The following is a 25,132-nucleotide window of genomic DNA, read 5'->3' on the forward strand; positions in this document are numbered from 1 at the left end:
GGAGGCAGTGGATTAAATACTGTCCTTCCACTCATTGTTGGAAGCGGGTGTCCAGTGGATTAACTAATGTACACCCCCTCATTGTTGGAAGCGGATGTACAGTGGATTAACTCAGCCCACCACCGTCTCTTTGTTGGGGAAGTGGGGGCACAATGTGTTAACTAATGCTCCTCCCCTCGCTTTGCTGGGGAAGTGGGGGCACAGTGTGTTAACTAATGCTCCTCCCCTCGCTTTGCTGGGGAAGTGGGGGTACAGTGTGTTAAGTAATGCCCCAACCCCTCTCTTTGTTGGGGACGTGGGGAGACAATGGATTAACTAATGCCCCTCTCTTTGTTGGTGAAGTGGGGGTACAGTGTATTAACTAAAGCCCCTCCCACTCTCTCTGTTGGTGAGGTGGGGTACAGTGGATTAACTAATGCCCCCCTCTCCTCTCTTTGTTGGCGAATTGGGGGTACAGTGGATTAACTAAAGCTCCTCCCACTCTCTATGTTGGGGAAGTGGGGGTACAGTGAATTAACTAAAGACCCTCTCTCTATTGGGGAAGTGGGGGTACAGTGGATTAACTAATACCCCTCCCCCTCCCTCTATTGGGGAAGTGGGGGTACAGTGGATTAACTAATGCCCTTCCCCCTCTCTCTGTGTGGGAAGTGGGTGGGTGGGTGGGGAGACAGTGGAATAACTAATACCCCTCCCGCTCTCTCTGTTGGGGAGGTGGGGGTACAGTGGATTAACAATTTCACTTTCCCCTCTCTTTGACTGGAGATTGTTGGTCCATGTTTCTGTGTGACCCTCAAATCAGTTCCCAGTGGGTCTCATGCAGCAACTTAAAGCTGACATTAATTTTAAAGGGATGGACAATGAGAGAAGCAGGAACACCGAGATCTAAATGTGATGGGTTTGTTTGTCTGAAATGGGAAATTGTCCGATTTCTCCTCATCTGGAGGAAAGTCAATGAAGATATTTTGCTGATTCCTGGAATTAATGAGTTTTACTCTGTCTCTAACCCAGGGTGTTTCTGAGCTGAGAGCTCTGGTTGTATCAGACTTGGGGCTGAGACCTGTAGAAATCCGGGTCTCATTGACCAGAGACTGGTTTAAAATCGCTGGATTTTAAAGCAGACCAAGACAGGCCAGCAGCACGGTTCAATTCCCGTACCAGCCTCCCCGAACAGGTGCCGGAATGTGGCGCTGAGGGGCTTTTCACAATAACTTGACTGAAGCCTACTTGTGACAATAAGTGATTTTCATTTCATTTTCAGATCTAACATCAGTAAAGTGGAAACACCATTAATCAAGTGGCTGTATGTTTAAATCACAATTAGAGGAAACGTTTTTATTATTTTTATTTTAGTTCGAAATATAACCAATCGATTCTCATTGACATGAATTAACGGTGTCCATCAGAGCGAGGGAAATGTTCACAAAACTGGGTTTACCGCTGGATTTATCAACCGTTCTGTTGATGATCTTCAAGGGGATGGCTTCATGTCCCACCACACAGGAGTAAGAAGCGCCGCTGGCCCACTCCTCCGCTGCAATGGATAACAGGCTGTACATGAAGAAGGAGCTATTGCCGTTCTCCGCCATCACCTCGGTGTTCTTGTAGTTCCCGGGATTCACCGGCTTGTCATTGACGGTCCACTTGACGAAGATCTCTCGGGGGGAGAAACCTCTCACTAAGCAGCTGAGGGAGACGAATCTCTGAGCGGAGACGTCTTCAGCCGAGGGCAGGAGGACAGAGACGGACGGTTCCCGCGGATTGGGATCTGCAGAAAATGTACAATAAATGTCAATAAAATGGGGAATTCCGGAGACAATGGAACCGCCGGTTAGATGTGAGAGAAATGTGTTTTGTGTTGGATTTTAAAGGTTTCCATTTTCCACTTTGGGGTCTGTCCGGGTTCCCAGCTCGGAGCAGAGGTGGACACAATCCTTTTCCCTGAGAATTTACGGATATTGGATTCGAAAGTTTCAGAAAGTGAACAGCAGGGAAACAGGCCATTCGGCCCAACTGTTCTGTGCTGGTGTCTAAACTCCACACCAGGCTCCTCCCACCTTACCCCAAGAAGATTGGACAACTGCCAATGTAACATCCTTATTCAAAAGGGGAGGGAGTCAAACACAGGTAACTATTGGCCAGGGACCTTAACATCTGTCAGTGGAAAACGGTTCGAGTCCATTATAACAGATCCAATAGCTGAGCATTTAGAAATACTCAATATAATCAAACAGAGTCAGCACGGCTTCGGGAAGGGTAAATCATGCCTGACAAATTTAGTGCCCTTATTTGAGGTGATGACGAGAAGGCGAGAGAGGGAGGGGGAGGGGGTGGGGCAATAGATGTAACATACATGAATTTCAAAACGGTGTTTGATAAATTAATGTACTATTCCCATGTTTGCAGATGACAAAAAATAGGTAAAAAGGCAAGTGGTGAGGATTACAGGAAATCCACAGAGGGACAGAGAATGTGAGGCTCGACACTTTGGTAGGAGGAAGAACATAAATAATTATTATTTATATAGAGAAAGACTGAAGAAAGCTGAAGTAACGGGGGAATTGGGGGCCCTCGTGCAGAAACCACAAAAAGCAAGTTCTGCAGGTAATATGGAGGCAAATTGAATGCTGATCTTTATTTTAAAGGGAATAGAATATAACAATGGGGAAGCCTAGCTAAAACTGGGGAATTAGTTAGACAACACCTGATATACTTTGAATAGTTTTGGTGCCCGTATCTAAGGAAGACAGATTGGTTTTGAAGGCAGTCCAGAGAAGGATCACAAGGTTGATCCCGAGTATGGAGGGATTTTCTTACGGGGAGAGGTTAAGTCGGCTGGGCTGTACTGATTGGAGTTTAGAAGAATGAAGACGACCTCAGATTCTGGGTCGGTCAGTACGTTCAAGGTTGAGGGACACATATGAAGATTATCACATCAGATCAGTCATGACCTTACTGAAGGCTGGACCGGTGTTGATGGGCCCAATGGCCTACATCTGCTCATAAGTCTTGTGGTCTATGGTCTCGCTTCATCTAAACCCAATATCACTGGGTTTAATTCATTGTTCATTCATCTGCATATCAATTTCCCCCTTAAACTCTAAATGCCCAGTGTATTCAGTTAGTGGAATTGCCAATCAGAATGGACCATAAATACACTGAATGCTAAATACTGACCGCTGCACTGACACTAGAAATAGACACAATGACTCACTTATTGCTTCAGTCTCACCGCTCACCTATTTTTTTGTGAGTTGAAATTCTTAAAGGAGTTGGCAGGTCCTGATGGCTCGCCACACAGTCAAACACAGCCCCACTCAGCCAGGCTTGTGTGGAGATGTTTAATTTGCTGACCACGCTCTCAGTATCTGCCCCAGGCTGGTCGGCAATCTCTGATTTCAGCGGCTTCTTCGCTTCACTCCAGGACACGTTGACTCCATAAGGAGCATTCGAAATGACACAGGTTAAGGTTACAGTCGCCTCCAGTAAGACCTGTTCTATTGGTGGTGGCAGTATTGTTACTGAGGCATCAGTGCAAACGGAAGGATCTGTGAATGAAAAAAGTGGAAATCAACCCAAGTTTCATCTTCAGAATCAGGACAGCAGGATTCAGCCTTCACTCACTCTTTTTTTTTTATAAATTTGGATTAGCCAATTATTTTTTCCAATTAAGGGGCAATTTAGCGTGGCCAATCCACCTACTCTGCACATTTTTTGGGTTGTGGGGGCGCAACCCACGCAGACACGGGGAGAATGTGCAAACTCCACACAGACAGTGACCCAGAGCCGGGATCGAACCTGGGACCTCAGCGCCGTGAGGCGGTTGTGCTAACCACTAGGCCACCGTGCTGCCCTGCCTTCACTCACTCAATGGGAATAAATCAACTTCGAAATAACAACCTCTAATGATCGCCTTTAAATCTTCTATACACAATGGATAACCAGTTTGGTTTGTGAAAACTATTCTCAGCCTCGAAACCATTCTAATGAATCAGTATTACAGCATTCTCAATACAAATATTCCAGTCCTGATCTCAGAACCCTAATATGGAAGGCTGCTTGATAAATATCTTGAATGAACTTTCCAAAATCTTCGTCCCGAGCTGGTTTCAGTAAAGGGTTCCAGACAGCCATTGCCTCAGCAATTTAATCAGCTGTCTCAGGATAAAGCTGATATCAAATCCACCTCACTCCCTAAATTACTTCAGGTGAGAGGGAAACATTTATTTCTATACTGATCAAATCCTGAATGGTGAGCAATCCTAATGCAGCTCTTCCATCAGAATGAAACACAAACCACATGACAATAAATTAGAAGTTATTCTGCGCTTTGCACTAACTTCAGTACATTCCTGATTTGGATTAACATCAGAGTGCAGGATGATTTACTGTTTCCTCTGTTTGTGTCTCTTACCAGACGCGGTGATGTTGTGACTTTGGGTGACCTCTTGATGAGTGACCTGGCAGGTATAGACCGCTTTGCTGAACCATTCCCCAGCAGAGACTGTCAGTCGACTGCTCGCCGAGAAGTTCCCGTTCACTTCACAGGCGGGAGAGGTGACAATTCCTGAACCCATGGCTTGTCCATTCTTCAGCCACTTCACCGTGATTGAATTTGGCTGGAAATCGTTAATTGAACAGACGATGGTAGCAAATTTCTTGCTTGAGATTTCTTCATTGGAACTCACGGCGAGGAGAACATTTGGATGGATGTCAGGTAGACCTTCAAGAAACACAAGTTAGACATTTCTTACAGAATAAATTGATAACAAACAAAATTAGTCCATATACTTTAACATTTTTGTGGCCAATAGATAGGAAGCAAGATTTCCCATGGATCAGGACTATGCAGAGTATTACAAATGAGTTATATCCAAGACCCTATACAAGGTAATCATAGGTTTCTTATTTCTCACAATTTCCACAACACTTACATGTCATTCCAATGCTCTTGTCTGAGCCGCTGTGTCGAACCTCACAGCTGATTTTGCTGCATTCCCCCTCTGACTCGGTGATGGTTAACTGGCTGCTCAGGGTGTAGGTTCCCTTCTTGTTTCTCACTGACGGGTATTTCTTAACTCCAGTGGTGATCAGCTGCCCATCTTTCTTCCAGGTAAGGCTGGTGATTTCTGGGGAGTAGTCCATCGCCAAACAGCCAAAGGTCACGGAGCCGTCGGTGTTGTGTTGCTGACAGGAGGAGACCAGGCTGTAGAGAGTGGGCGGAGACGGTGTCGCTGGGAAAGAATGACCCATTCAACAAGTTAGACTCTGGGATTGTATTTATTCAGTTACCAAACATTTCTAAATTTGACGAGAACTATGCGATTATTCCAATATTTTCCTACAAATGCTACATCCACATTTCAGCTTCTATTAGTTCTATCATTTGGGAACCAACACCTGTTTGCCCCTCATTAGAAACTTACATCTTTCTCCGTCTCTATCACCTGGCATAAAACAACATTTTGATGTAATCTGAATGATGTAATTTGCATTGGATTGAAAGCGAAGAGCGGATGATTTTCCCCATTATGTCAGCCATCATGTAAAACAAAATGTAATGTCCCATAGTCCCGGAGACTGCCCTCTCCTTTTGAGAGCTGACTGGTGGTGATTTAACCTGAGGGTCACCATACCTCAGGCCAGGGACAAGGTTGAGAATGGGGGTCTTTATGAATAACCTCAGCCGGTGCAGCAATTGAACCCGCGCTGTTGGGATCGCTCTTCGTCACGAACCAGCCGCCCAGCTAACTGAGCTGTGTACGTCACAAACCAGCTAACTGAGCTTTGTACGTCAAAGTCCAGCTAAATGAGCTGTGTACGTCATAGTCCAGCTGACTGAGCTGTGTACGTCACAATCCAGCTGACTGAGTTGTGTATGTCACAATCCAGCTGGCTGAGCTGTGTACGTCACAATCCAGTTGACTGCGCTGTGTACGTCACAATCCAGCTAACTGAGCTGTGTACGTCACAATCCAGCTAACTGAGCTGTGTACGTCACAATCTATCTAACTGAGCTGTGTACGTCACAATCCAGCTAACTGAGCTGTGTCCGTCACAATCCAGCTAACTGAGCTGTGTACGTCACAATCCAGCTAACTGAGCTGTGTACGTCACAATCCAGTAAACTGAATGCACATTTATATAATTACAATAAAACTCTACGTTTGAGTAGTTGCAACATTCTCTAATTTTAGGATCCTGCACATTAACAGCAGGAGGCGGCCATTCGGTCTGTCGAGTCTCCTCCCCCATCCCCCTGCCTGTGTTGATTGTGCAGTTAATTTCACATTCCGCCTGTCACTGAGACCGGGCTGTCTGCAATCCCCCCGCACCCCGCCCCGCGCTCCCTGTGCGTCCCCCCATCTCTCTGCCGTTCCCGCTGGATTTCTGTACCTTTCTCCTGGTCCCTTCACTTACTTTTAGCTCTCTGCTCTTTTTCATGGCGCTCTGCGCTTTCCTCCGCATCTCTGCACTTTCTCTCGACTCGGTATTGTCTTCCTGCTCTTTGTGTTTTGCCCATGTGTGCTGCACTTTTCCCCGTTCTGAGTGAGTAACTGAGTGGGGGTAGGAGAGTGAGTACGATGAGTGAGTAACTGAGTGAGAGTAGGAGAGTGAGTGCGGGTGAGTGAGTGAGGGTAGGAGAGTGAGTGCTGGTGAGTGAGTACCTGAGTAACGGTTGGAATGTGGATGAGTGGGAGAGAATGGGTGGTTGATGGAGTGAGGGTAAATGGGTGAGGGTGTGTCACTGAGGGTGGATGGGTCTGAATGGGTGAGGGGCAGTGAGTGAGAGGTGGAGAATAAATGAGGCTGGCCGAGTGAGGCTGCGAGGGTGGGTTTGTGAGTGAAGATGTGCAGTGAATGTGAGAGCGAAGGTGACTGAGTGAGGGTGGGTGAGTGAGGGTGACTGAGTGAAAGTAAATAAGTGAGGGTGAATAAGTGAGGGTGAATGAGTGAGGGTGAATGGGTGAGGGTGAATGAGTGAGGGTGAATGAGTGAGGGTGAATACGTGAGGGTGAATGAGTGAGGGTGAATGAGTGAGGGTGAATGGGTGAGGGTGAATGAGTGAGTGTGAATGAGTGAGGGTGATTGAGTGAGGATGAATGAATGAGAGTGGATTAATGAGGGTGAATGAGTGAGGGTGAATGAGTGAGGGTGAATGAGTGAGGGTGAATGGGTGAGGCTTAATGAGTGAGGGTGAATGGGTGAGGGTGAATGAATGAGGGTGAATGAGTGAGGGTGAGTGTGGATGAGTGATCCAGGAGTGTACCTGACAGTTAGCAGGTGAGTGAGGGTGAGTGAGGGTGAGTGAGTGTGAGTACGTGAGGGTGGGTGAGTGAAGGTAACTGAATGAGAGTGGGTGAGGGTGAGTGAGAGTGGGTGAAAGAGGATGGGTGCATGAGTGTGTGTAAGTGAGGGTGGCTGAGTGAGGGTGTGTGAGATTGTGAGTGAAGTCGCATGGGAAATAGTGGGTGAGAGACGCCTTGTGAATGAGGGTGTGTGAGTGAGGCTGTGTGAGTGAGGGTGTGTGAGTGAGGCTGTGTGAGTGAGGCTGTGTGAGTGAGGGTGTGTGTGAGGCTGTGTGGGTGAGGCTGTGTGAGTGAGGCTGTGTGAGAGAACATGTGTGAGTGAGGATGTGTGAGTGAGGCTGGGTGAGAGAACATGTGTGAGTGAGGATGTGTGAGTGAGGATGTGTGAGATTGTGAGTGAAGGCGCATTGGAAATAGTGGGTGAGAGACGCCTTGTGAATGAGGGTGTGTGAGTGAGGCTGTGTGAGTGAGGCTGTGTGAGTGAGGGTGTGGGAGTTAGGCTGTGTGAGTGAGGCTGTGTGAGTGAGGCTGTGTGAGTGAGGGTGTGTGAGTGAGGCTGTGTGAGTGAAGCTGTGTCTGTGAGTGAGGGTGTGTGAGAGAACATGTGTGAGTGAGGGTGTGTGAGATTGTGAGTGAAGGCGCATGGGAAATAGTGGGTGAGAGACGCCTTGTGAATGAGGGTGTGTGAGTGAGGCTGTGTGAGTGAGGGTGTGTGAGTGAGGCTGTGTGAGTGAGGCTGTGTGAGTGAGGGTGTGTGTGAGGCTGTGTGAGTGAGGCTGTGTGAGTGAGGCTGTGTGAGAGAACATGTGTGAGTGAGGATGTGTGAGTGAGGCTGGGTGAGAGAACATGTGTGAGTGAGGATGTGTGAGTGAGGATGTGTGAGATTGTGAGTGAAGGTGCATGGGAAATAGTGGGTGAGAGACGCCTTGTGAATGAGGGTGTGTGAGTGAGGCTGTGTGAGTGAGGCTGTGTGAGTGAGGGTGTGGGAGTTAGGCTGTGTGAGTGAGGCTGTGTGAGTGAGGCTGTGTGAGTGAGGGTGTGTGAGTGAGGCTGTGTGAGTGAAGCTGTGTCTGTGAGTGAGGGTGTGTGAGAGAACATGTGTGAGTGAGGGTGTGTGAGATTGTGAGTGAAGGCGCATGGGAAATAGTGGGTGAGAGACGCCTTGTGAATGAGGCTGTGTGAGTGAGGCTGTGTGAGTGAGGCAGTGTGAGTGAGGGTGTGGGAGTGAGTGAGGGTGTGGGAGTGAGGATATGTGAGTGAGGCTGTGTGAGTGAGGCTGTGTGAGAGAAGCTGTGTGAGTGAGGGTGTATGAGTGAGGGTGTGTGAGAGAAGCTGTGTGAGTGAGTGTGTGTGGCGGAGGCTGTGTGAATGAGGATGTGTGAGTGAGGCTGTGTGAGTGAGGGGGTGTGAGTGAGACTGTGTGAGTGAGGCTGTGTGAGTGAGGGTGTGTGAGTGAGGCTGTGTGAGTGAGGCTGTGTGAGTGAGGGTGTGTGAGTGAGGGTGTGTGAGTGAGGCTGTGTGAGTGAGGGTGTGTGAGGGAGGCTGGGTGAGTGAGGGTGTGTGAGTGAGGGTGTGTGAGTGAGGGTGTGTGAGTGAGGCTGTGTGAGTGAGGGTGTGTGAGTGAGGGTGTGTGAGTGAGGCTGAGTGAGGGTGTGTGAGTGAGGGTGTGTGAGTGAGGGTGTGTGAGTGAGGCTGAGTGAGGGTGTGTGAGTGAGGGTGTGTGAGTGAGGGTGTGTGAGTGAGGGTGTGTGAGTGAGGCTGAGTGAGGGTTTGTGAGTGAGGCTGTGTGAGTGAGGCTGTGTGAGTGAGGGTGTGTGTGAGGGTGTGTGAGTGAGGGTGTGTGAGTGAGGCTGAGTGAGGGTGTGTGAGTGAGGCTGTGTGAGTGAGGGTGTGTGAGGGAGGCTGGGTGAGTGAGGGTGTGTGAGTGAGGGTGTGTGAGTGAGGGTGCGTGAGTGAGGCTGTGTGAGTGAGGGTGTGTGAGTGAGGGTGTGTGAGTGAGGGTGTGTGAGTGAGGCTGAGTGAGGGTGTGTGAGTGAGGGTGTGTGAGTGAGGCTGAGTGAGGGTGTGTGAGTGAGGCTGTGTGAGTGAGGCTGTGTGAGTGAGGGTGGGTGAGTGAGGTAGTGTGAGTGAGGCTGTGTGAGTGAGGGTGTGTGTGAGGGTGTGTGAGTGAGGGTGTGTGAGTGAGGCTGAGTGAGGGTGTGTGAGTGAGGCTGTGTGAGTGAGGCTCTGTGAGTGAGGGTGTGTGAGTGAGGCTGTGTGAGTGAAGCTGTGTCTGTGAGTGAGGGTGTGTGAGAGAACATGTGTGAGTGAGGATGTGTGAGATTGTGAGTGAAGGCGCATGGGAAATAGTGGGTGAGAGACACCTTGTGAATGAGGGTGTGTGAGTGAGGCTGTGTGAGTGAGGGTGTGGGAGTTAGGGTGTGGGAGTGAGTGAGGGTGTGGGAGTGAGGATATGTGAGTGAGGGTGTGTGAGTGAGACTGTGTGAGTGAGACTGTATGAGTGAGGGTGTGTTAGTGAGGCTGTGTGTGTGAGGCTATGAGTGAGGGTCAGTGAATGCGAGAGGATGGGTGTGTGAGGCTGTGTGAGTGAGTGTATGTGAGTGAGGGTGTGTGAGTGAGGGTGTGTGAGTGAGGATGTGTGAGTCTGTGTGAGTGAGCTGTATGTGTGAGGCTGTGTGAGTGAGGCTGTGTGAGTGAGGCTGTGTGAGTGAGTGTATGTGAGTGAGGTTGTGTGAGTGAGGCTGTGTGAGTGAGGCTGTGTGAGTGAGGCTGTGTGAGTGAGGCTGTGTGAGTGAGGGTGTGTGAGTGAGGGTGTGTGAGTGATGCTGTGTGAGTGAGGGTGTGTGAGTGAGGCTGTGTGAGTGAGGGTGTGTGAGTGAGGCTGTGTGAGTGAGGGTGTGTGAGTGAGGCTGTGTGAGTTAGGCTGTGTGAGTGAGGGTGTGTGAGTGAGGATATGTGAGTGAGGGTGTGTGAGTGAGGCTGTGTGAGTGAGACTGTATGAGTGAGGGTGTGTTAGTGAGGTTGTGTGTGTGAGGCTGTGAGTGAGGGTCAGTGAATGCGAGAGGATGGGTGTGTGAGGGTGTGTGAGTGAGTGTATGTGAGTGAGGATGTGTGAGTGAGGCTGTGTGAGTAAGGCTGTATGTGTGAGGCTGTGAGTGAGGGTCAGTGAATGCGAGAGGATGGGTGTGTAATGATGGGTTTGATGTTGAGTGAGTGGGGCTGAGTTAGATTAATTTACTGAGGGTGGGTGCGTGAGTGAGAGGGAGAGATTGAGTGAGTGAGCTGAATGATTGAGGGCGTCAGTGAGGTTGAGTGAATGAGAATGGGAGAGGGAGAGTGGATGAGTGAGTATGTTAGTGAGGGTGGGTGTCTGAGTGAGTGTAAGTTACTGAATGAAGGTGAGTAAGGGTGGGTGTGTGAGTGAATGAGGGTGAGGCAGTTAGGGCAGTGTGAGTGAGGGCTAGTGAGCATGGGTGAGCGAGGGTAAATGAATGAGGGTGAGTGCGTGAGGGTGTGTGACTGAGCATGAGTAAGTGAGGATTGTTGAGTGAGTGCGGATGAATGAGGCTGAGAGATGAGGTTAGTGTGAAGGTGTGTGACTGTGGGTGAATGAGTGAGGGTGACTGGGTGAGCTTCCGTGACTGAAGGTTAGTGAGGATGCGTGAGGGTGGGTGTGTGAATGAGGCTGTGTGAGTGAGGGTGTGTGAGTGAGGCTGTGTGAGGAAGGTGTATGAGTGAGGGTGTGCGAGTGAGGGGGTGTGAGTGAGGCTGTGTGAGTGAGGGTGTGGGAGTTCGGGTGTGGGAGTGAGGGTGTGGGGGTGAGTGAGGGTGTGGGAGTGAGGGTGGGTGAGTGAGGCTGTGTGAGTGAGGGTGTGTGAGTGAGACTGTGTGAGTGAGGCTGTATGAGTGAGGCTGTGTGAGTGAGGGTGTGTGAGTGAGGGTGTGTGAGTGAGGGTGTGTGTGAGGGTGTGTGAGTGAGGGTGTGTGAGTGAGCGTGTGTGAGTGAGGGTGTGTGAGTAAGACTGTGTGAGTGAGGCTGTATGAGTGAGTCTGTGTGAGTGAGGCTGTGTGAGTGAGGGTGTGTGAGTGAGGCTTTGTGAGTGAGGCTGTGGGAGTGAGGCTGTATGAGTGAGGCTGTGTGAGTGAGGCTGTGTGAGTGAGGCTGTGTGAGTGAGGGTGTGTGAGTGAGGGTGTGTGAGTGAGGCTGTGTGAGTGAGGCTGTGTGAGTGAGGCTGTGTGAGTGAGGCTGTGTGAGTGAGGGTGTGTGAGTGAGGCTGTGTGAGTGAGACTGTATGAGTGAGGGTGTGTTAGTGAGGTTGTGTGTGTGAGGCTGTGAGTGAGGGTCAGTGAATGCGAGAGGATGGGTGTGTGAGGGTGTGTGAGTGAGTGTATGTGAGTGAGGATGTGTGAGTGAGGCTGTGTGAGTGAGACTGTATGTGTGAGGCTGTGAGTGAGGGTCAGTGAATGCGAGAGGATGGGTGTGTAATGATGGGTATGATGTTGAGTAAGTGGGGCTGAGTTAGATTAATTTACTGAGGGTGGGTGCGTGAGTGAGAGTGAGGGAGAGATTGAGTGAGTGAGCTGAGTGATTGAGGGCGTCAGTGAGGTTGAGTGAATGAGAATGGGAGAGGGAGAGTAGATGAGTGAGTGTGTTAGTGAGGGTGGGTGTCTGAGTGAGTGTAAGTTACTGAATGAAGGTGAGTAAGGGTGGGTGTGTGAGTGAATGAGGGTGAGGAAGTTAGGGCAGTGTGAGTGAGGGCTAGTGAGCATGGGTGAGCGAGGGTAAATGAATGAGGGTGAGTGTGTGAGGGTGTGTGACTGAGCGTGAGTAAGTGAGGATGGGTGATTGAGTGCGGATGAATGAGGCTGAGAGATGAGGTTAGTGTGAAGGTGTGTGACTGTGGGTGAATGAGTGAGGGTGACTGGGTGAGCTTCCGTGACTGAAGGTTAGTGAGGATGCGTGAGGGTGGGTGTGTGAGGCTGATTAAGTGAGGGAGGGTGAGTTAATCAGTGTGGGTGAGTGAGGGGGAGTGAGGGTGTGTGAATGAGTGCGGGTGAATGAGAGTGAGTGATTTAAATTGGGCTAGCAAGTGTGAGTCAATGAGTGTGAGTGATGGTGAGTGAGGGTGTTATAGTGAGTGAGTGTTAGTGAGTGAGGGTGTGTGAATGAGGATTATGTGAGTGTCTGATGGTGAGTGAGATTGTTTGAGTGAGTGAGGGTGTGAGTGGTGAGTGAGTTTGCGAGTGTGTGTGAGTGAGTGTGTGTGAGTGAGTGAGTGAGCGAGTGTGTGTGAGTGAGTGAGTGAGTGAGTGTGTGTGAGTGAGTGAGTGTGTGTGAGTGAGTGAGTGAGCGAGTGTGTGTGAGTGAGTGTGTGTGAGTGAGTGAGCGAGTGTGTGTGTGTGAGTGAGTGAGTGAGCGAGTGTGTGTGAGTGAGTGAGTGTGTGTGAGTGAGTGAGCGAATGTGTGTGTGTGAGTGAGTGAGTGAGTGTGTGCGAGTGAGGATCCCTCAGGGATCCGTGTTGGGCCCACAATTGTTCACAATTTACATAGATGATTTGGAGTTGTGGACCAAGGGCAATGTGCCCAAGTTTGCAGATGACACTAAGATGAATGGTAAAGCGAAAAGTGCAGAGGGTACTGGAAGTCTGCAGAGGGATTTGGATAGGTTAAGTGAATGGGCTAGGGTCTGGCAGATGGAATACAATGTTGACAAATGTGAGGTTATCCATTTTGGTAGGAATAACAGCAAACGGGATTATTATTTAAACAATAAAATATTAAAGCATGCTGCTGTGCAGAGATACCTGGGTGTGCTAGTGCATGAGTCACAGAAAGTTGGTTTACAGGTGCAACAGGTGATTAAGAAGGCAAATGGAATGTTGTCCTTCATTGCTAGAGGGATGGAGCTTAAGACTAGTGAGGCTATGCTGCAATTGTATAGGGTGTTTGTGAGGCCACACCTGGAGTATTGTGTTCAGTTTTGGTCTCCTTACTTGAGAAAGGACGTACTGGCACTGGAGGGTGTACAGAGGAGATTCACGAGGTTAATCCCAGAGCTGAAGGGGTTGGATTATGAGGAGAGGTTGAGTAGACTGGGACGTACTCATTGGAATTTTGAAGGATAAGGGGGATCTTATCGAAACATTTAAAATTATGAAGGGAATAGATAGGATAGATGCGGGCAGGTTGTTTCCACTGGCGGGTGAAAGCTGAACTAGGGGGCATAGCCTCAAAATAAGGGGAAGTAGATTTAGGACTGAGTTTAGGAGGAACTTCTTTACCCAAAGGGTTGTGAATCTATGGAATTCCTTGCCCAGTGAAGCAGTTGAGGCTCCTTCATTAAATGTTGTTAAGGTAAATATAGATAGTTTTTTGAAGAAAAAAGGGATTAAGGGTTATGGTGTTCGGGCCGGAAAGTGGAGCTGAGTCCACAAAAGATCAGCCATGATCTCATTGAATGGCGGAGTAGGCTAGAGGGGCCAGATGGCCTAATCCTGCTCCTAGTTCTTATGTTCTTATGTTCTTATGAGGGCAGATGACTGAGGGTGGGTGAGTGAGGGTGTGAGAGTGAGAGTGTGTGAGTGAGTGTGTGAGTGAGTGTGTGAGTGACGGTTGGTGAGTGAGGGTGTGAGAGGGTGTATGAGTGAGGGTGTGTGAGTGAGGGTGGGTGAGTGAGGGTGTGTGAGTGAGGCTGTGAGAGTGAGGCCGTGAGAGTGAGGGTGGGTGAGTGAGGGCGTGTGAGTGAGGGTGGATGGTGAGGGTATGTGAATGAGTGAGGGTGTGTGAGAGTGTGTGAGTGAGGGTGGGTGAGTGATGCTGTGTGAGTGAGGATGTGTGAGTGAGGGTGGGTGAGTGAGTGAGGGTGGGCAAAGGGAGAGTAGGTGAGTAACGGAGATTCAGGGAGGGTGGTGAGTACATGTGAGTGAGTGTGTGTGAGTGAGGGTGTGTGAGTGAGGATGTGCGTGAGTGAGTGCGTGTGTGTGAGTGAGGATGTGTGAGTGAGGATGTGTGAGTGAGGATGTGTGAGTGAGGGAGTGTGAGTGAGGCAGTGTGCATACGTGTGTGAGGGTGAGTGTGTGTGAGTGTGAGGAAGGGTGGGTGTGTGAGTGAGGGTGGATGAGTCAGTGAGTGTGTGTGAGTGAAGGAACAATGTGGTATTTTGAGGTCACGATAGTGAGAGGCTTGATGGAGAAATTCCAGCTGGTGATGTTCCCATGTGTCTGCTGTCCTTGTCCACATGGTAGCTGTTGTGGGTTTTGAAGGTGCTGCCTAAGGAGCTATGACGAGTTCCTGCAGAGCATGTTGTACGTGTTACACACTGCTGCCAGTGTTCCTCAGTAGTGGAGGAAGAGAGTGGTTGTCGATGGTGTGCCAATTAAGCGGGCTACTTTTGTGTCATTGGATCTGCATTCATTCAGGCAAGTGGGGAGCATTCCATCACACTCTTGAACCGTGCCTTGCAGATGGTGGCCATGATATGGAGATACCGGTGTTGGACTGTGGTGAGCACAGTAAGAAGTCTTACTCAGGTGACTTACCTGATGAAGGAGTTGCGCTCCGAAAGCTAGGGATTCCAAACAAACCTGTTGGACTTTAACCTGGTGTTGCAGATGGTGGACAGGCTTGGGGCGTCAGGAGGTGTTTTTGTTGCAGAATTCCGAGTCTCTGATCTGTTGTCACAGCCACACAGTGTATATGGCGAGTCCAGTTCAGTTTCTGGTCAATGGTCAGCAGGAGATTCAGCGATGGTAATTCCATTGAATGGCATAAGGTGATCGTTCGATCTTCGCTTGTTTGAGATGTCCATTGCGTGCACTTGTCTGGTGCGAATGTTACTTTCCCCTTGTCAGCCCAAGCCTGTAGATAGTCCAGATCTTGCTGCATTTAGCAATCGACTGCTTCAGGGATTGCGGAGTTGTGAATTGTGCTGAACAATTTGCAATGATCAGCCAAAATCCCCACTTCTGACTTTTGGAAGGTTATTGCTGAAGCAGCTAAAGATAGTGGGGCCGACGCTGAGGAACCCCTGCAGTGATGTCCTGGAACTGAGATGATCGACCTCCAAAAGCCGAAATCATCTCCCTTTCCACGAGGAAAGCCACCAACCAGCTGGGAATCCCCCCCCCCCCCCCCCACCCCACGATTGCCATAACCTTCAGTTTTGTTCGGGGTCCTTGATGCGACATTGGTTCAATTGTTGCCTTGATGTCACGAACAGTCACTCCCAGCTGTCTGTGTGTTCTTGCGTTTGTGTGTCCCTGTGTGCGGGTTCCTAGGTGCTCATGTGTGTGTGTGTGTGTGAGCGTGTGTCTGTTCCTGTGTGTGTGTGTATCCCTCTGTATCCCTGTGTACGTATTCCTCGGTTTTCATGTGTGTCTGTGAGCGTGTGTGTCTGTTCCTGTTTGTGTGTTGCTGTGTGTGTGATGAGTGTATGTGTGCTCCTGAGTGTGTGTGTGTGTGTTTCCTTGCGTGTGTGTGTTGCTGTGTTGCGCGTCTGAGTGTAAGTGTGTGTGAACATATGTGTGTGTCCCTGTGTGTCCCTATGTGTGTGTGTGAGTGAGAGAGAGACAGAGTACGTGTATGTATGTGAGATAGGTGTGAGAGGGAGAATAAAATAATTTGCAAGGGAGAGTTTCTGTGTGAGTGTGTGAGGGGATGTGTGTGTGAAATTTTGAGTGTGAGTGAGAGAGGCAACGTGTGTGAGAGTGTGTGGAAATGGCAGATTGTGTGCGTGAGTTCGGGATAGCGTGTGTATGATTGAGTGTGTGAGATTAGAGAGCATGTGGGTGTGTACCTAAACAATGAGAGAGACCACGTGTGTCAGAGAGAGACAGAATGTGGGGGCGCGTTTGTGTGTGATAGAGTATGCCAAAGAACATGTGTGTGTTTGAGTGAGAGAATGTGTGTGCTTGCGAAATGCTATTTGTGTGCGAGTGTTTGTGTCTGTGTGAGGGAGAGACGGTGTGTCAGAGAAGGACAGATTGTGCGGACGAGTTTGTGTGTTTATGAGAGAACGTGTGAGAGTGTGCCAAAGAACATGTGTGTGTTTGAGTGAAAGAAAGTGTGTTTACGAGATATGTATGTACCAGTGTTTCTGTGTGAGAGAAATAAGTGCTTGTGTGAGTATGTGTGTCTTTGTGTATGAGAGAGCAGGTGAGAGAATGTATGTGTGTGACAGGGTGCGTGTGTGTGTCTGTGGAAGTGTGTGAGAGAAAGGAGAGAGATAGTGTGTGTGAAAGAAGGAATGATTCTGTTTGAAGAGCGATTATGGATGCGTGACTGTGTATGGGAGAGAGAGATCTGTGTGTCTGAGATAGTGTGTCTGTGATCGAGAGGGAGTGTGTGAGAGAAATAATGTGCGTATGAGAGAGTGTGTGTCAGAGAGAGAGAGAATGTGAGAGAGAGAGAGTGTTAGATACTTCATGCCTGAAAGAGATAGATTGTGTGTCAGAGAGAGAATGAGACAGTGTCCATGAGAGAGAGAGAGAGGGCATGTGCCAGGGTGCACGCGTGAGAGTGCGTGAGAGCGAGAGAGTAATAATGTATTACCGAGTTTGTGTGCGTCTGAGATATTGTGTATGTGTGTATGAGAGGGAATGTGTATGAGAGAGAGCCTGAAAGAAAAATACTACGTTTGAAGAGCGATTATGCATGAATGTGAGGGAGAGGGAGGGTCTCTGTGTCTGAGTGTGTGTGTGAGAGAGGCAAGGTGTATCAGTGAGAGTGTGTGAGCGAATGTGTGTGCGAGAGGGAGATCGTCACAGTGTGTCTGAGAGTGAGATCGTGAGTGTGTGATTGTGTGTGAGGCACAGTGTGTATGTTTGAAAGAAGTATTATGATTATGTGTGTGAGAGAATTAGTTTGTGTGAGGATGAGAGAGAATGTGTGTGTGAGAGAGTGAGAGTGTGTATGTGTTTGTGATGATGTATGGGTGCACCAAAACCTGCAAGTTCCCTTCCAAGACACTCACCATCCTGATTTGGGAACACACCGCCAATCCTTCACTGTCGCCGAGTCACAATTCTGGACCTCCCTCCCTAGCAATATTGCAGATATACCTCCACCACATGGACTGCAGCTATTCAAGGATGCTTCGCATCAAAACTTTCCCAGGGGACACTTAGGCATATATAATAAAACCTGGGCTTGCCAGCGCCTCCAGAATCCTAGGATAGGATTAATAATAAAATGCAAACGGATTTCTCCGCTGCACTGACCCATTAAATAGACCAAGGACTGCCATAGGACGGAATGTAACCCAGTAAATCGCTCTCTGCATTGCCGAATCGAAAATTACCAAGACCAATATATCACTGCTTAAAAATCAACCAAATCTCCTTCTACAGCCTGTCTGGCGTTGCTGAATTCTTTCTGACTGTCACAATCTGGGTTTGGAATCCCCTTTCTGAGTCGCCTAGTCAAACATCAAGTACAATTTCCACATTCCACACATATACAAGTTCTATTGAAGGACATGATCAAATTGCACTCCCTGAAATATTGGAAATGAAGGAGAAGATTTCCAACCAGTCAGGAAGATTCCTGGTCCCAGCACAGTGACCGCGCGCACAGAAACTGAACAGACACAAATGACAACAATCGAGTTCCAGCAGATAGATCTGTTCAATCTGTCAATTTCATGAAACTGTTTGATTCTAATTTATCAATGGTCAACTTCCGACAACAATAATTCAGTGACTTATTTGAAATTAAACTGACATTAATTTCAAAACTGCATTCGGTTTTTAACTATTTCTCTCTGTCTGTCTCAAACTCGATAATTGGGCAAAAGTAGTTTTGCTGAAAATGAGCAGATTAAATATTACAGATTCAGGCTAGATTAATGACGGAACAGAGACTCAGTGACAGGGTAATAATTAAACAAACCAGGAAATATTCACATTACCCACTGATATGATCTAAAAACACAATTAAATGTAATCAGAAAAATAATCAGGGCAAAAGAATGTAATCAGTAAAATAATTGAGCTGCACGCAGCAGTATAATGAAATGTATGGGTTCATCAATTAATTTCAGATATTATTAAAATTCTCTAAAACATTTGAGATATTGCACGCCAGGATACAACTCAATTGTAGGAGATCATTTATGTTGAATTAATTCTCACTGATATTGTACTGTAAGTTATTGTTAATTGTCAGCTAATTCTTTATTCGATTATCTGTACTATAATAATAAATATAATAAAAATAGCATTCAATAATCCCCAAATTGTTTTACCCAGAGCGTTATGAAATAATTGGGGTTTAATTAAAACAACCTGACAATCAAACAATGTTGAACAGTAAACTCCAAATTACTCGATGGAAACATCTTAACATTTAATTGACTATATTCACATTTTCTTTAACTCCAATTGCTCTATTCGACCTACAAATGTGTAAAATATGCGCCTTTCTGAACACATTGACTAAATCACAAACTCCATCTATTCTCAGAAAGTAATGAATATAACGAGAACAGCTCAGTATGTTTTATTCAATCATTTGCAAAACTCCCCATTATGAGCAAGTGGAGTCGACAATTTGTTGTTGAATTTAGCATTTAATAAAATTTAAGCCTAAGCTAAGATATAATCATTCTTCCTTTCCATCTATCTGTTCTTCCTATAATTCTATCGTGTGTAGAGCACAGCTATGGGATACAGGATGTCATTATCAAATGCAAAGCTACTTTTAACCTTTTGTAAATAAATAAACCGGTTTGACATTCAAGCTTTTACTTTTCAATCTCTTGCCATAGGCAATCTGAACTTTCCTACAATACAAATAAATCATGGGAACAATTCCTTGATTGGCAGCGACTTCCACATCTCAGAAACCTATTTAAGGATTAGATTAATGATAATTACCTCGCTATCCCAACTACGCATTACAGTGAAGGTTATAATATGGTTGCAGCGCACAGAATAATAGAATAACTGGAATTACAAAGTATTTCCAGCCTAGAAACCTGTCCGGTCAAGTGCAACCTCGTGCGGAACACAGCAGGATTGTGAAAGGTGATTAATGATGAATTATATTAATATATAATAACCTTTGGTTAATATGGAGTTGTATAACCGCAATTGGAATTGTTTGAATTATATAAATGTTACTATGTTCTGCATGGTCGTTTCAGTCACTATTTCGTTTAATCTGGAAGCATCAGTTAAAATTACAAAATGCATCAATATATCTTATTCGATTATTTTCTTAAGCCTGGCTGTTTTCACCCGACAATCGCCCTTCAAAGCATTTCAAACGCGGAGACTGTTTGCATTCAACCAGAAAACGTGTAACCGCTCAGTGTCACCGAGTTAAAAACAATGCAGAAACGCTGAAACCGTTTGATAGATCTGAATCATTTAAGGTCACCCAGATACACAATCTCCTCAGCAGAACAAAACACTAAATCACATCAATGAAACTCGTTTATGGAGAAGCAACTCAACTCTACATCGAACAGGATCAAACTTAACCATTGCAAGAAAATATCAATATCCAGCAAACCAGCTCATCGCCAAATGTATGAATTATTTAACTAAACAGAAATCTGGAATAACAGATTATTCCAGATTTCTAGCATTGCGAGGAGCTGGAATATTAACAACAAATAAATATTGAAACTTTACCACATTTTTTCATATTGAGTCAATTTTCAAACACATTTAAATGCTTTTAATGTTTGCAGTTGATGGTAAAAGCTGCAACCATCAGATGCCACCGAGATTAAACTTTGCACAAACGGCAAACTGATTGCAGCAACACTTGTGCTCGGAAAGGATTGTCGGTAAAACGTGGCTTAGTTTAATCTGCAATTTTCACTTTTTTCACGATGCACTAACAGCCTTCCCTGTTCTCTGCCGATAATCCTGCGACAAGCATTTCAAACACGCAGACTCTTGCATTCAATCACAAACCGTGTAACCGCTCAGTGTCACCGAGTTGAAACAATACAGACACGCCAAACCGTTTCACAAACTTCCTACACAAAGTCACCCAAAAACATTCCTCAGCAGGAAAACACCAAATCACATCAGCTGAAGGAATGAAACATCATGGAGAAGCAGCTCAATTCTACAAACCTTCCAAAAGAATCAAATGTAACATTGCAAGAACATCTCAATTTAGAATGCACCAAACCCTCATGTCATCAAATGAATGAACAGGTAAACTAAACAGAAAACTTGAATAATACCATCAGCACTTTCAGTAAGCAGAACATGTTCAATAAGATAATACAGAAACTTTAGCACATTTAGTCAATAGTTGGGATCGATCTCAAACCTTGTGCGGAAGACGGTACAAGCTGCAGACATTAGATAGAACCGAGATTAAACATCGTAAAAACAGCCGTTTTGTATTTAAAGTAACCCAGCCACACAGTATCCTCAGCAAATAAACATCAAATCACAGCAAACAGGGACTGAATCCCTCAGCAGCATCTTTCTGTCAAGAAACCGCGGGATTCTGTATTCCCCTTTCAGCAGAATCAAATGAAACATTGCAACAACATCTCAATACATGATCCACCAAAACACATTTCAGTGAACGAATGGATTTTGAAAATGCAGAAAAATTTAAAACAAATACAGTAACACAGTTGGTAAATATTGGAATGGTTCTTACCTGCAGTCACCGTCACCATGGTCCCTTGTCCCCAGTAGTCTAGATAGTCACAGTGTCACATTCCCTGGGCAGCTCCGTTCAATAACCGCACCTGCACAAAATAGACAGAAATCCACCACTATTTTAAATATTCACAAACCAACGGCAAAGAAAATTCAGGATTAATTTTCAGGAAACTATATTAATATTTGTGGTTACCGTTCTCTCTTCATCAATGACCGAATGTTCACATTTCCACAGACATGGAAATGTTATTGAAAACACCAACTGTGACTAAATAACGACCACCAATTTTCCACATTAATTCTTATTATTTTGTTAGTGTTGGAAATAAATAATGCTTCACTGTGAATAAAGTTGGATTATAAACGCGAGCCCTGAGCCAGCCTCAGTTAATTAGTGCTCAGGGGCTTTTTGTATTGACAGTAACTGCTGTGCCCCAGTTATCACAGTGAGACACAGCGTGTCAAATACTGCGGCAGACTGTTAACTATAAAATACAGAGATTTAATTTCACTGCGCTCTCAAAAACTAACTCTGTTTCTTCCAAGAGCGAATGGGTGAGTTATTTCAGCTTGTCCTGGTCATTACATTTATAAATAGGATCGGAACACTTTTAAACCCTCTGGCAGATTTAGCGTGTCGGTCGACGTGAGTAAAGTGGAAGATTTTTATACCTTTTTGCAAACTAATATTACTTCCAAACTTTGTTTTATTTAAAACTCATTTACATTGACGATCCTATTGTGGCGCTAATCACCAATTTGAACAAACTCTATCACTGAGGTTTTTGTATGAGGATGTCGCTGTGCACAGCACGGTGACCCACTGCTGTAGTCACAGTGACAGACACCCGCACAAAAACTGCACTCACTCTCTGTTCAGTCCTGCCGCTCAATATTCACTTCAAATACACGTTTACTTCTGATCTAATTTACAATTTATTCAATCGTTTACAAAACAGAATGGTCAAAGCTCTGCTCCAAATTATAGACATATTAAAACACGGTATCATATTCAGGTCAGTAATTGCTGAAACTGAGACATTACATATAAACACAGTCACATTGTATTGACAGTATCGGTAGGTTTGTTAGGTTTTACTGCGAACATTTGTCTGTCTCAGTTGTGTCAGACGCGGTTCGTTTTCCGGTTCTGACCACTGACATTAATATTAGATTTGGATCAAGTGCTGACCTTCAGGTTAAGGTGCAAGTTGCTGAATTCCCTCTCGAGCTGTTCTTGTGCGGGTCCAGACCTGGTTCCTCTCGCTGTGGTATCTTGCACAGTAATAGATGGCGGTGTCTTCGGTCTTCAGGCTCCTCATGGCCAAAGAGAAGATGTTGTTCGAAGTGTCTTTGGACGCAGTGAATCGATCTTTAATGGCTGGGGCGTAGTTGTTGCTGGATGAACTGTAGTAGCTCAACAGCCACTCCAGCCCCTGCCCGGGAACCTGGCGGACCCAGCTCATCCAGGTGCTGCCAAAAGTGAACCCGCTGGTTTTACAGGTCAGTGTCAGGGAGCCTCCGGGACGCCCGGTCTCTGCCTCTGGCTGAGTCAACACAACATCCGACTGGACACCTGTAAAAATATATCAAAAAGCCCGAGGATTAATGCTGGTGAAATGATTGGTGACTCTGGAACATTCCAGAGAGAGACTAACACTGAGACAGTAACAGTGAGAGACTTGGACAATAAAAACTACTCACGGGATAAGAAAGTCAGCAACAAACTGAGAGAAATGGCCCCACCTCATCCTTCTGGTCATTTGGGGGAAATGGTTGTGTCAGGAACTCAGTGAACAAACCAGCTCCCGGACTGTTGGATTCGGGTCCCAGTGAGCGGCATTTAAATACCCGGCAGAAGGGGGCGGCTTTCCAGGCGCCGCCTGTTGATTCCCTGGTGGAGGCGGCGCCTGGATCCACGTCCCACCTTCCACAACCACCCCCCCCCCCCCCCCACCACCCACCCCCACCCCCCAACAACTGAAAGGACCCAGAGATTTACTATAGGTTATTATTAAAATAGACATTTATGTGTATCGGGATATTTGTTTGTCTGACTGGATTCATTGTAATGTCTCTCCTCGTCCGAATCGAAATTTATATTTGAGCATCTATAAGTAAATCTAAATCCATTATATATTAAGTCTCTTTATTTCTGCACTCCAATATAAAAGGATGAACATAAACAGATTAAATTACATTATCAGGGAATAAATCGTCTGTCTATCCCATCACAACAATAAAGTATAATTTATCAGACGAAATGTAACTAAATGAGGGAATGAATGACGTGATTACATTTGCAGTGCGGATGGCCATCACTGTACAATGTGGGCCTGTCGACAAGAAGAAACTCTCACATTATACAATGTCTCTCCTTAAATTTCTGGAACTGCCCCAGAGCCTCAGGCAGTCCTGTGAACATTAGCGGTAAAAAAGAAGCCGCTTGCCTGATAATTCAGCAGTGAGTTGACAGAGAAACATAAAATTCACATCATCTTTTGACAGAAGTTAATGAATCAGAATGGACACGGCGATCAGCAAAGTTATCCTTCAGCATCCAAATCATTGCCGCTAATTTTACTGACCAGCGGCTGTCTAACATTCACTGGTGTTGGGAACACAGGATATCAGGACTTGACAGCATATTACACAATATCACAAGAATACATGTTTAATCTTCCACTGAAGCAGATCATGAACTGGTCATTTCTCCACTCATTGGCAGCAATAAGAGGGACTGTTAAATAATGGAAATCAGCACAAATTGCACTGTACAGAACACGGTGCTGATCAGGTATAAGATACTCCACCGTCTAAATGAGGTCAACAACTCGGAGAATATTCCAGGAATTCCGGCGGGTTTTGAGCACTTTTATGATTTCTTTTAATTCAACTTATATTTTCTTGCAATTCCCCTCATCTTATTGAACTTGTGGATTGGGTCCATCAACACCACTCACTCTCACTTCATTAGGTTCTTCACAAACGGGCTTTCATAACTAGAGTGACCTTCACACGGAATTTATATAAATTAAATAGCACGAGTCAATTTACTATTTTCCGATTATTTTTAATCGAAGAGTGAACAGAACATCCACTGAATATATTTATTTAGATGGAACACCATTTAAAACGTTTACTTCATGTGCGACTGAAACATTTATTGTTTGAATGGATCAATCCCATTTAATCCATTCATATTCAGGTTAATCTGCCCCACACAGTATTTGGCAGCAATCCAGCCGCCTGCAGTCAGGGAGGCTCGAATGTTCAATGTTGTTTACAGGAAGCATCTGGATTTGTTTTTCCAGAGATCTGTTGGCTCAGTACTGACCGCTTGACTGCAAGCCAACTTCAAACTCTTAACATTGTCAATGAGAACTATTTATAAATAAATCTACCCAGCAACAGTACTGGAGATCATTTTATGGTTTTAAATTGTGAACCTATTTGTACTGTTTCCATCTCTATGGAAAGGATTTGTAGCCCCTCTTAGCAGCAATGTCCCGCTGGAGGATCTCTCCCACATCTCATAACATTGTGATGACGGATAGAAATACAAGCAGACTATCAGACAGAGGGTCCATTTGTAACAGACCAACATGTATATTCATGTTTCCCCCCTAAATACTTTCATGGATCGTGGGACTCAATGCAAGACCCTGCCCCTAATTACTCTTGAACTGAGCGGTTTGCTTTGCCAGTTCGGAATGAATGAAAGAGTCAGACATGTTGCTGTCCGACTGGAGCCTGATGTAGGTGAAGCCGGGGAGAGATGACAGATTTCCTTCATTGGTGAAACAGAGCGGATTTCATGTAATATGTATTCCAGATTATTAAGTGGAATCAAATTCCCCCCGACTATGGTGGGATTTGTACCCGAGCATTTGTACCCTGGCATTTTTATTACTGGCCCAATAACATTATTACTGCATCACTATCCACCCAAAATATAAAGGGATCACTGATTTGATGTAGAGGTGAGTGTTAGTTGGATGCCTGAATATTGTGATTGAGGAATCAGTGAATGGGGTTGATGGATGGATGGATAGATGGCCCTGAAAGATGCTGTTCTACATTCTCAGTTTTGCGCTTGTTGATTTCACAAATTAAAGTTAGTCCTTTATAATTTGTATCCCCTGATACATTCGGTGGCTGAAACCTTTCTGGGTGAATTCCCTCCC

The 25,132-nt window shown here is 46.1% G+C and overlaps 1 pseudogene; it reads right to left on the reverse strand.

Annotated features, from left to right (window-relative positions):
• Nucleotides 1-1,317: 1,317 nt before the first annotated feature.
• On the reverse strand, nt 1,318-24,679 carry LOC119961691 (annotated as a pseudogene).
• Between the last annotated feature and the right edge of the window lie 453 nt (nt 24,680-25,132).

The sequence above is a fragment of the Scyliorhinus canicula genome, unplaced genomic scaffold (genome assembly GCF_902713615.1).
Source record: "Scyliorhinus canicula unplaced genomic scaffold, sScyCan1.1, whole genome shotgun sequence".
NCBI lineage: Eukaryota > Metazoa > Chordata > Chondrichthyes > Carcharhiniformes > Scyliorhinidae > Scyliorhinus > Scyliorhinus canicula.